The sequence below is a fragment of the Papio anubis genome, chromosome 18 (assembly GCF_008728515.1).
Source record: "Papio anubis isolate 15944 chromosome 18, Panubis1.0, whole genome shotgun sequence".
Lineage (NCBI taxonomy): Eukaryota > Metazoa > Chordata > Mammalia > Primates > Cercopithecidae > Papio > Papio anubis.
In genome coordinates, this window is record NC_044993.1 from 4,858,142 (window position 1) to 4,870,286 (window position 12,145).

Consider the following 12,145-nt stretch of genomic DNA (forward strand, 5'->3'; position numbering starts at 1 on the left):
TCTCAAAAAAAGAAAACACACACAAAATTAATCGGGCATGGTGATACACACCTGTAATCCCAGCTACTTGGGAGGCTAAGGCAGGAGAATCCCTTGAACCCAGGAGATGGAGGTTGCAGTGAGCCAAGATCACACCACTGCACTCCAGCTTAGGCAACAGAGTGAAAATCTGTCTTAAAAAAATTTAAAAAAAAAGATATTCAGACCAGGCCAGGCATAGTGGATCACGCCTGTAATCTCAGCACTTTGGGAGGATGAGTCAGCGGGAGGATTGCTTGAGCCTAGGAGTTTGAGAACAACTTGGGCAACACAGCAAGACCCCATCTCTACAAAATAATTTTTTAAAATATTAGCTGGGCGTGGTCATGGGCACTTGTAGTCCCAGTTATCTAGGAGGCTGAGGTGGGAGGATCACTTGAGCCCGGGTGGTTGAGGCTGCAGTGAGCTGTGATCGCACCACTGCATTTCAGCCTGTGCAACAGGGCAAGACTCTATCCAACATAAACCCAACCAAAAAAAAAAGATAAGGTGAGCATTGAGCATAGAGCTGCCACATGTGGAGATGCTGAACCTTTTCTCTGCAGCTCTCTGCTTAGGAACAAAAGGAAAGGCAGCTTCTTAGAGGACTCAGCTTTCAGCTTAATTTCTTCCTTTTAGCAGAGGAAGCTGCTGAGTTAGAACCCCTCTTTTGGACACGTCTCCCCACCATGCACGCCACCAGCAACCGCAGGAATCTCTGTGAACCACAAATCTGGCGATGACACTAAGACTAAGACTTAAACCCTCCATTGGCCCCTGAGGTCCTCAGAACAGAGTCCACTACTCTTCAGGAGCTCAGGCCTGCCACAACCCCACCTTGCCTCACCTCCTCACTTGTGCAATGGGGAGCACTTAACTTCTGTTGTCCTCAAATGTGTATGTTTTCTCTTGCCTCTGTCCTCTTGCACAGGCAGCTCCCATTGCCTGAAACACTGTTTTCTGCCTCCCCACTCCTCTTTCTTCCTGCTTGTTTTCTTCCTTTCATTTTCAGCTTAAATGCTTCCTCCTCCAGGATGCCCTCCTGATTCTTCCAAGACTGGCTGGATGCCCTTAAGGATGTCTGCAGCCCTCGGAGTTGCCCATATATTTTATATTTCTTACTCTGTCTTGTCAATACTTGAACTCTCTATGAGGATAGGGACCCTTTGACTTCTCTAGGTTTCATCCTTTATTTCCCACCTCTGGGGTCACCATCTCATCAATGTCACCAGCACCTCCACTTAAACAGTTAAGAATCACCTCCTCCCTGCTCATTCTCCCTCCCCTCATGTGGTCCCACCACCTGGCCAAGGGGTCTTCCTAAAACATGAGTCAGACCCTGAGTCTCCCCTGCTCAAGCCCACTATTGACCTCCCCATTACTCTTAGAATAAAGCCCCAAGTCTTCACCATAGCCCACAGGACTCCCGGATCAGACCCTGCCCCTCTTCCCTTGCTCCCTCCATGTAAGTCCCCTGGGGCTTCCTTCCATATTCTATAGCCCAGCAAGCCTCTCGTGCCTCAGGGCCTTTGCACATGCACTCCTGCTGTCTGGAGAATTCTTACTGCTCCCCACGGGACTGGGCCCTCTCCTGCCCAGCCCAGGTGAAAGGAGCCCCCCTCAGAAGCAGGCTGATCTTAGACTCACTGGCTCCAGCACCTGGCTGACTTCCTTCCTAGACCCACCCTAATGACAATTACCTGTATTTACCCACTTGGTTATGTTTTTATTCCTCGCATTCCACTAAAATGGAGGAGGCAGGATATTCCGTCTTGCATGCTGTTATAATCCAGATGCCTGGCATACACCCTCACCCCCAACAGGACTCGGCCAATATTTGAGAAACAAATGGATGAGTGAAGGGACACAGGGCTTCTCTGCCGTGCTGGGTTTGAGGAGACCAGGGACCAGACCCCCTGCCCATGCCCCCCTGAGCCCCTTCCTCCACCGGCCTCCCCAGCCTCTCCTGGAGACATGTTACCCAGTCACGTGCAGAAGAGTCGACGCTTTTAAACAACACAAACATGCTGTCAAGTGGCCTGGTGACATGGTGGCTCACACCTGTAGTCCCTGTCAAGTGGCCTGGTGTCGGCGGGGGTTTCAGCAGGTGGCATTGGAGGGAGCCACAGACAGACGGATGGACAGAGGGCTGGGCGAGCAAGCAAAACCACCAGCCTGGGCCACAGTTCTGCTGGGGTCTGTGAAGTCCTCTCTGCGCCGTGTCTGTCTCAAAAGTGTCTGCAATCCATCAGCATCAGGGGAGCTTGGGGCCTGCCGCTGGTGGCTGCAGGCTTGGCTCTCGCTGTTAAAAAGCTGTGAATGCTGGGCACGGTGGCTCACGCCTGTAGTTCCAGCACTTTGGGAGGCTGAGGTGGGGAGGATCGCTTAAGCCCAGGAGTTCAAGACCAGCCTGGGCTACATAGTGAGATCCTGTCTCTACCAAAAAAAGAAAAAAGAAAAGAAAAAGAAAAAAAAGGAAGAAGAAGAAGAGAGAGAGAGAAAAAAAAAAAAAGAAATTAGCCAGGCCTGGTGGCACACGCCTGTGGTCCCAGCTACCCGGGAGGCTAAAGTGGAAGGATCACCTAAGCCCGGGAGGGGAGGCTGCAGTGAACTGAGATTACATCACTGCACTCCAGCCTGGGTGAAAGAGCGAGACCTTGGCTAAACAACAACAACAACAACAACTAAAAGGGTGCAACCCATGACGTGGGTCAGGGGTGGATAAGAGCACAGCTGCCCCCTACCCCACCCCATCTTTGGAAGCAGACAGACTGGACTTGTCCAAAACCACGTCATTTGTTCAGGCTTTTGCCTTTCAAAGGGAAATCTTCAGAATGTGATCTTCAAGCAGGAAAGAGAAAAAGTTGTGGGAAGGAGAGGCAAGGAGAGAAAAGGAAAGAAAGCAGAAGGAAAGGATGGAGGGAGAGAGGAAAGAAAGACAGAAAAAGAAAGTAAAAGGAAGGAAGGAAGGAAGAAAGGAAGGAAGGAAGGAAAGAGGGGAAGAAGGGAGGGAGAGAGAAAAGGGAGAAGGAAGAAAACGAAAGAAGGAAGGAGGGAGGAAAGAAGGACAGAGAGAGAGAGAGAGACCAATAGAGCCAGAGAGACAGGGGAGAGGAAGGAAAAAAGAGAGAAAGAAAGAAGAAAAGGAGAAAGGCAGGAGGGGCGAGGGGAAGAATGAAAATGCACATCAGCCCCTAATGAGAGGAGCCCCAGCCTCCGTCCCTAAGCCACCCCAAAGGCCCCTGTCTCGCCTTGGCAGACCAGGCTTGCTGGTGGGACTCCACCCACCGCCCAGGCCCGCCCTGCTCCTGGACAAGGCAGTTACACAACGGTCTCTGTGGACACCGTCCAGAAGCTGGAGGTCACATGGGGCAGCTTCGCCCGGGACTGGGAGGCGCTTCCCAGACCCAGGCCACCCCTCCTCCCCAGCTCCCATTAGCTTGGCCGGGAGTCAGCTCTCCAGCTCACTGGCCAGAGCGTTCCCAGATGTGCACCGCGGGTGATAAAAGGCACACTGGTTCCTGTCAGCAGCAGGGAACTCCAGGAGGGGACCCCCAGCAGCCGGCCGGGGCAGATGTTTGCAACGTGTTCGCTGGCGGCAGGGAGGGGAGGCCAGAGGCACCGGGATGACCTGGCTGGCTCGTGAGGGGACCACACAGGGATGTCGCCACACCCCCTCTCCTGGGACACAGATCAGATGGGGTGGGGTCAGGTGCAGTCAGGAGACACCCTGCCCTTCCCACCTGGCTACTCCCTCCACCATGGACTGCACTGGGAGTGGCATCCGGTTTGGGGTACCCTGGGCCTCTACTGCCTGCCCTGGAACTGCATCCTGGCTTGGAAATGGGCTGCTCCTCCCTCTGCCCCTGAGTTTCTGGGGATGGTGCCAGTACCAGTACTTTGCCCTTGACCCCTCGTAACGGGGGAAACACGTAACCCTGTCCCGACCAATCACAGTTTCCCGTTCCCCTGGCCACTGTGATTGGTGCAGGGATGGGCATGGGACCTGAACAGGACCAATGGAGTCCTTCCCTGAGAATGAAGACTGTTCCCTCCCGAGTCTCAGACCTTGCGAGGAGCGATTCCAGAAGGTCGCTCGTGGCCACTAGACTCCTCGGCAGACCAGGAGATCGGGTCTGGAATGGGGCTTGGAGTTGAGCCCATGCAGCAAGTTTAGGAGGAGGGCGAGTTTAGGAGAAGAATCAGCCAGGCTGCTGGCCGGCTGGGAGGGGCTCCGGCAGTCCCAGCAGCATGGGCAAGGAGAGGGGAGTGGAGCAGCCACTCTGCGCGACCCAGTGACCTTGAACATTTGAGCCCCGTGAAATCGGGGCAGCTGGATGAGGAGCGCAGGGGCAGCTGGGGCCGCGCACAGAGCAAGGGGAGGGACTGCCCCGCTGGGTCCTGCAGAGAGAGGCCGCTTTCTGCTTTAAAACGCAGGCAGAGGCCAATTAAACCAAAGCACTGAGGTGCCTCCCGGCAGAGATGGCCGCAGGAAGGGGTTAAACAAGGGCACAGCTGACTGGCCAGCTTGGGACAGGAAGTGAGGCCAAGCTGAGGCCAGGCGGGGGAGGAAATGCAGGATTCTCTCCCTCAACCCTCAAACTGACCTTTTCAGATCGCCCCAATCTTCTTCCTCTTTTTCCTAATATGTCTGAGCACCATGCAGCCCTGTGATTTGTGGTGGTGGTTTCTCTGTCTCAGGACAGCGGCCGGGGGAGGAACTACATTTTGCTCACTGTACAGATGAGGAAACTGAGGGCCACAGTGGTGATGCAGCTGCTGATAACTGACAGGGCTGAAGCTGAAATCAGGTCCCTCTGACCCCCCGGCCAGGGCTCGCTCTTTCTTTTTTATTTTTCTTTTAGAGGCAGGATCTCACTGTGTCATCCAGGCTGGAGTACAGTGGTGCAATCACGGGTCACTACAGCCTTGACCTCCCAGAGTCAAGTGATCCTCCCACCTCAGCCTCCCAAGTAGCTGGGACTACAGGCATGCACCACCACATCTGACTAATTTTTTAAGTTTTTGTAGGCCGGGCGCGGTGGCTCACACCTGTAATCCCAGCACTTTGGGAGGCCAAGGCAGGTGGATCACGAGGTCAGGAGATCAAGACCATCCTGGCTAACATGGTGAAACCCCGTCTCTACTAAAAATACAAAAAAAATTAGCTGGGCGTGGGTGGCAGGCACTTGTAGTCCTAGCTACTTGGGAAGCTGAAGCAGGAGAATGGTGTGAACCCGGGAGGCGGAGCTTGCAGTGAGCCGAGATCGTGCCACTGCACTCCAGCCTGGGCGACAGAGTGAGACTCCGTCTCATAAAAAAAAAAAAAAAAAAAAAAGTTTTTGTAGAGATAGGGTCTCACTATGTTGCCCAGGCTGATCTCAAACTCCTGGGTTCAAGTGATCTTCCCTCCTCAGCCTTCCAAAGTGCTGGGATGCCAGGTGTGAGTGCCGTGCCGGGCCTTTCAGAGCTCTTTCCTTGACAGCTCTGTGGCTCCCACTGACAGGGCTCTGCCAGCGGGCTGAGGAGCTGCCTCTCTCTCCCTTCACCCTATGCTGGGGTGACTCACAGATGCCCTGGTCTCATGGTGGCCTGACAATGGCCTCCCCACCCTCTGCTCCCATCTCCTCTCTCACAGAGCCCAGCTGTGAATGGATATCTGTCCACCATGCATAGATGGTGACCACACACACACACACCACCGTCTGTCCTGGAGAAACTTCAGAAAGAAGGGACATCACAGCTTTAAGCCTCTGCTCTCGGAACTGCTATTTGGGCCAGGTCTCTTCTGACTTTCTGGCCCATCCGGGGCATTTTGCTGGATGGTTTGGAGCCGGACCAGAGGGGAGGGCTGTCCTCTCTGATTCCAGCACAGTTCCCAGCATCGCCTGCAGGTGTGAGGGTCACAGGTGCAGCTTCAGGGAGGGACTGATGCCCACTAAGCCCTGTGGTGTCTCCAGCAGGGGGATGGTGGTGGCTCTCCCTGTTGAAGGCAGATACGCCTGGGCTCAGGCCCTGCCCTGCCTTCCCCCTGTACACTCAGTTGTGTGACCCTGTCAAGTCGCATAACCTCTGAGAGCCTCAGTTTCCCCATCTGAGAAGTGGGGATAATAATGCCCTTAAGACTGCTGAGTGACTGGTGGACTCTTGACGGTTGGCTGTTATACCAACAGGCACTGCTGTCCCCAAAGCTGCCACCCAGCAAACCTAGCGCCACCCCACTCTCACGCCCCAGAGTCCAGCAGCCCTGAAAGACTGGGGGTGGGGTCAGGCAGAAAATGGAGCAGCCCGGCCAGCAGGGTGGGGACCGGAAAAAGAAGGGGTGGCTGCAGGAAAGGTGTGGCCGGAACCCCTGGAGCCAGCAGCTGGAAGGAAGGAGTCGCCAGGTGGGTCCCACCCTCAGCAGGCTGCGCCAGGAGGCATGAGGCCAGGGCGCTTGGCTGGGCCATTCCCACCTCCGGAGACCCTGGGATGTCCTTCGGGATGGAGGGCCAAGCATTGTCCCTGATTACAAGAGGTGCTTGCTGGTGGCTTTCACACGGTTCATTGTATGCTGGGGCCTTGGGAACTGACTTCAGTGTCCCTGGCTCAGTGGGGTCTCAGATCATGGCCCTCCATCTACCATGTCCCTGAGCTTGATGCCGGTGTGGGCGGCAGAGCAGGGGTGCGTCGGGAAGGGAGGAGGACTGAGCTCTCCCAGCTGCAGTCACTCATTCAGCCTGCACCAGCGTGTGCCCCTGGGTGTCTAGCCCTGGGCTAGGCCCTGAGGAGAGGGCGAAAGAAACTCTGTGTGACCCCCACCTTCCAGGAGTTTGGTGCGGGGGGTCTGGCCAGGAGCAGCCACATGCACAGTGATTCTGCAGATGGGAGAAGCTTCCCAGAGAAGGTGGAGGTGGAGACCTGAAGGACCAGGAGTTGGCCGGGCTGAGTGGGTAGAGAGAGAAGAGAGGGTATTCCAGGCCAAGGGGCAGCATGTGCAAAGGCCCTGAGGCCAGAGAATCTGTAGAACAAACAAATAAGCAACCAAAAATGGGATGAGGGAGAGGAGTCAGGCTTTGGGGCCATTCTAAGTGTCTTTAAAGGGTTGGATATGAAATGTGGCACGTCAGGGCACCGCTGAGGGTCACACAGCTAATAGGAGTGGGTTAGGACTCAAACCCAGGTCCGAGTCCCTTTGATCCTTGAAGTCATGCACCACACAGAGTCTTTCTCAGGCCAAGGGTGTGGCCCTGTCCCAGGGTGTTTGACAGACCAACCAGAAACCGAGCCACAACTTACAATTTGACCTTTGGAAACAGACAGCAGGCACTGGCCAAGGGCCTCATGGAGAAGGTGACCTTAGGCTGAGCCTGGAGGGATGGGTGAGTTTAGGTTCCTAGTAGGCAAAGGAAGACAGGACACAGCAGGGAGTGCTCCAAAAAAAGACAGGCCTCCAGGCCACCTCCCATCTGCACTCCCTGCCCCCACCTCCCCTTCTGCACCCCTGGCCTTCCCCTCTGCAGCCCCTACCTCCCCCTCTGCATCCCCTAACTACTTCCCATCTGCCCACTTTCCTCCCTCCTCCAGCCAGTTTCCTCCCCTCCTCCAGCCTCAGTCTCCCCATCACAAAGGGAAAGGAGGAGACCCAGGCAAAAAGGGCCAGGACAACTTGGGGACTCTCAGGAGGGCTCTCGGGTATCTCCTTCCCAAGGAGAGGGGAGGGGGCAGGGGGCCTAGAGTCCAGGGCACCAGCCTGGTCCCCCGCACTTCCCTCCTGCCAGGATTTTGAACAATGTCTCTGGAAAGTGGGGTTACTAGGACCCTCCAGGGGCATGGGTTAGGTGCCAAGGGGTGCCTGGTACACAGTAGGTATTCAATAAATGCCCCTGGGCCCTCTGGGGGCTACCCATTCCCCCTGACAAGAAGCAACTACTGATCCACAATGAGTGAGGCAAAGTCATCTTGCAGGCCCCAAATGTCCAGTGCTAAGGGGCCTCCACCTGAAAGCAAGTCCTATCCCTCTCAGTATGCGGGTGTGCACACACGGAAACATGCTCACACTCACACATGTGTACACACACAAATGCAAACACGTGTACACACAGAAATGCGTACACACAAAAACACATGCACACACAGAAATGTACACGCTCAGACACATGTGTGCACACACGGTGTCGAAAATCCCATCCCCCTGGCCAGGTGTGGTGGCTCACACCTGTAATCCTAGCACTTTGGGAGGCTGAGGCAGGCAGATGGGCAGATTGCTTGAGCTCAGGAGTTCGAGACCAGCCTGGGCAACATGGCAAAACTCTGTCTCTACTAAAATACAAAAATTAGCTGGGTGTGGTGGTGGGCACCTGTAATCCCAGCTACTGGGGAGTCTGAGGCAGGAGAATGGCTTGAACCTGAGAGGTGGAGGTTGCAGTGAGCGGAGGTAGTGCCACTGCACTCTAGCCTGGGCGAAACTCTGTCTTAAAAAAAAAAAAATTCCCATCCCCCTATCTCTCCGTCCACGAATTCACTCCTGCATCCCCAAGGCTCTGCCCAACTCTGTGTCCTGTAAATAGTCATTCAAGGTTCCAGAGCCCCAAGCCCCAGGACCAAGGGGAGGTCCCACAGCTGAGCACTTCCTGTCCCTTCCTTTCTGACCCCTCAGTGCTCTTAGTCACTAGTGGCTAGAAGTTGGGGTGGGCCTCATGGCTAATTAGGGATGGAATAAGTGGTACCCAGGCTTTGGAGAGGCAGCCCCAAGTTCAAATTCAATTACTCATCAGGGTTACTGTGTCCCTTTTTTTTTTTTCCTTTTTTGAGACGGAGTCTCGCTCTGTTACCCCAGGCTGGAGTGCAATGGCACGATCTCCGCTCACTGCAACCTCCGCCTCCTGGGTTCAAGCGATTCTCCTGCCTCAGCCTCCTGAGTAGCTGGGACTACAGGCGCACACCATCATGCCCATCTCATTTTCATATTTTTAGTGGAAACGGGGTTTCACCATGTTGGCCAGGATGGTCTCCATCTCTTGACCTTGTGATCCGCCTGCCTCGGCCTCCCAGAGTGCTGGGATTACAGGCGTGAGCCACTGCGCCCAGCCTCACTGTGTTCCATTATTTAGGTTGAGCACTGCACAGGGAGTCATGTCAAAGGGGAGGCTGTTCACATTGTGGACATCTTTATCATCTAGAAAACATGTTTGTGTTTTTATGATAGCTTTATTGACTTGAAAGATGGACTACGTTTCCATCAATTACATCAATTTTCTGTCAGATGGTAGCAAAGGCGCTTGTTCTAACACAATCAGTGTCAGGCAATTGTCTTAATTACTCCCAGCGGTTTTTATTAAAACTGGGGTTCCTATTATTTTGTTTAATTTATATATAATGACATCATATCTGGTGTACTACTGTTAAGAAATTAATCATAGGATAACTTTATTTATTTGACATGGAGTCTGCTCTGTCACCCAGGCTGGAGTGTGGTGGTGTGATCTCCGTTCACTGCAACCTCTACCTCCTGGGTTCAAGCAATTCTTCTGCCTCAGCCTCCTGAGTAGATGGGACTACAGGCACGCACCACCACGCCTGACTAATTTGTTTGTATTTTTAGTAGAGACAGGGTTTTGCCATGTGGCCAGCCTGGTCTCAAACTCCTGACCTCAGGTGATCCACTTACCTTGGCCTCCCAAAGTGCTGGGATTACAGGTCTGACCCACCTGGCCAGATTAAGCATAGGATAACTTTAAAATATGAGTTGGAGAAAGAAAAAAAAAAAAAAAGAGAAAGAGGTGGCCTCTCAGTTTGTTTCTACATCTGTCTTCTGGGCCTAATGGCTCACCCCTTTTGAGATGTGCCAAGGATACAGGAAAATCTATGTGAAGTTTGTGATGGCCGGTAGGTGCTTAGCCAGTTTGCACCTGTGACATGCAGCTCTCCTGGAAACTTGCTCTGCAAACTGGAGGGCTCTCACTGCCTCAGTTTACCACCCGAGAAGAGAGGCAAATCTCCCCAAGAGCGGAGGAGGCTCGGTCATCACAGAGTCCTGTTCCTGCCTGGGCTGAAATTCTCACCCCTGAGCTTCTCCAAATTTGGTGCTGCCCAGAGTCCTGACCCTGTTTCCTGTCCCCCTCACCCCTCCCCTCCGTCCTGGCTGCCAGAGGGGCCGCCACTGGTGGGTCCCTCCCTAGAGCCCCCAGAAGCTGCCCAGAGAGGAAATCCTCTTCCTCCTCTTACAGGCTGGAAGCTACAGAATGTTTCTTTTGGAATTTTTTGGCTTCCACATTGTAGAATGTTCTAGCCTTGTCAGCCACAGGCCCCCCTTCCCTCTCGGCTGGCAATTCTTTGGCCAAAGACGAGCTTGGACCTCACCTCTCCTCTCCCTCCTCCTCCTTCTCTGAAGTTTGTTGCGAACAAAACAAAACATGCCTAGGACCTCAGAAGATCTGACCAGAAATTCACGAAACTCACCCAACAGCTGATGCTTTCCAAAAAGAGAGAGGCCGCGGCAGCAGAGCAGGACAACTTGTGGCACCCCCAAAACAACAAAAAAGCGGGAGGAGGGCAGGGGAGAATCCGAAGGGCTGTTGTGGGCCCTGCCTTGGCCTGGAAGAGAAAAACCCAGCTCTTTCCTCATCTAGCTCCGAACCCTCCTTTCTTGGCAGCGGAATAATTAAATATTCATGCCTTTTCTCCTTCCCCTAAGAAAGTGATAAGTCAGATTTCTGCACACACACAGAAAAAGTGCCCCAAGGTGAGAGGTTGGAGCCAAATTTCAGTTGGAGACAAAGCCTTCACTTCAATTTACGAATGAAAACACCCTTCACCTTTGCCGCTGTGAATTTCCTAGATACACACGGTCAAGACAATCTGAGAATTATGAGGCTCCAGGACCAATTAGGGCTGTTTGTGTTGACGTCAAGTCTGGGGGAATTTTTTTTTTCTTCCCCTTGCAAGTATTTATGATACTGACAGATGCAGCAGGGAAAAAAATCCCTGAGCAGGAATGAGCCTCGTGGGGCCACGTGGGTAAGGATTCAATGTGAAAAGCAGTCCCTGGTATGGTTTAAGCCACCAGATCTGTGCCCCTGCTCTGCCGGCATGAAGACAGGGAAACAGAGCAATTATTGTGCACCTACTGTGTGCCAGCATGCTCCCAGGCATGTGACGAAGACTGCATAGTTGGTTTGTTGGGTTTTTTGTTTGTTTTTTGCTCTTTTTTTTTTTTTTTGAGACAGAGTCTTGCTCTGTCGCCCAGACTGGAGTGCAGGGGCACCATCTCAGCTCACTGCAACCTCCGCCTCCCCAGTTCAAGCAATTCTCCTGCCTCAGCCTCCTGAGTAGCTGGGATTACAGGCGTGCACGACCACACCCGGCTAATTTTTGTATTTTTAGTAGAGATGGGGTTTCACCATGTTGGCCAGGTTGGTCTAGAACTCCTGACCTCAAGTGATCCGCCAGCCTCAGTCTCCCAAAGTACTGGGATTGCAGGCGTGAGCTACTGCACCCAGCCAAGTACATGGTTTAATCCCTACAACAGACCCAAGAAGAAAGAACTCATCCCATTCTGTGGGTGAGGAAATGGAGCAGCAGAGTCATTTGGTCTAAGGCCAGGGATGGGATTTCTATCCTGTCTCGTTTCGCGGGGTTTTTTCTTTTGTTTTTTTGTTTTTTGGGGTTTTTTTGAGATGCAGTTTCCCTCTTGTTGCCCAGGCTCGAGCGCAATGGCGCAATCTCGGCCCACTGCAGCTTCTGCCTCCCCAGGTTCAAAGATTCTCCTGCCTCAGCCTTCCACGTAGCTGGGATTACAAGTGCAAGCCACCATACCCAGTATTTTAGTAGATTCGGGGTTTTACCATGTGGGCCAGGCTAGTCTCGAACTCCTGGCCTCAAGTGATCCGCCCCTCAGCTTCCCAAAGTGCTGGGATCACAGGTGTGAGCCACCGCGCCCGGCTTTGGTTAGCTTTAAAGATGATCCCACTGTTGGCAATTCTGTTCCGTTTAGGTTCTCCCCGTGCAAAGCGCAGTAAGGTTTGCCGTTCTGTGGGAGGCCAAGGTTGCAGCCTTTAGGCTCTGCCTGGAGTCATGTCTCTCCTACACACCAGGAAACTCAGAGAAGAACCCGGAGGGGCTGAAGGGCCTGGATCAGGTCCAGCGT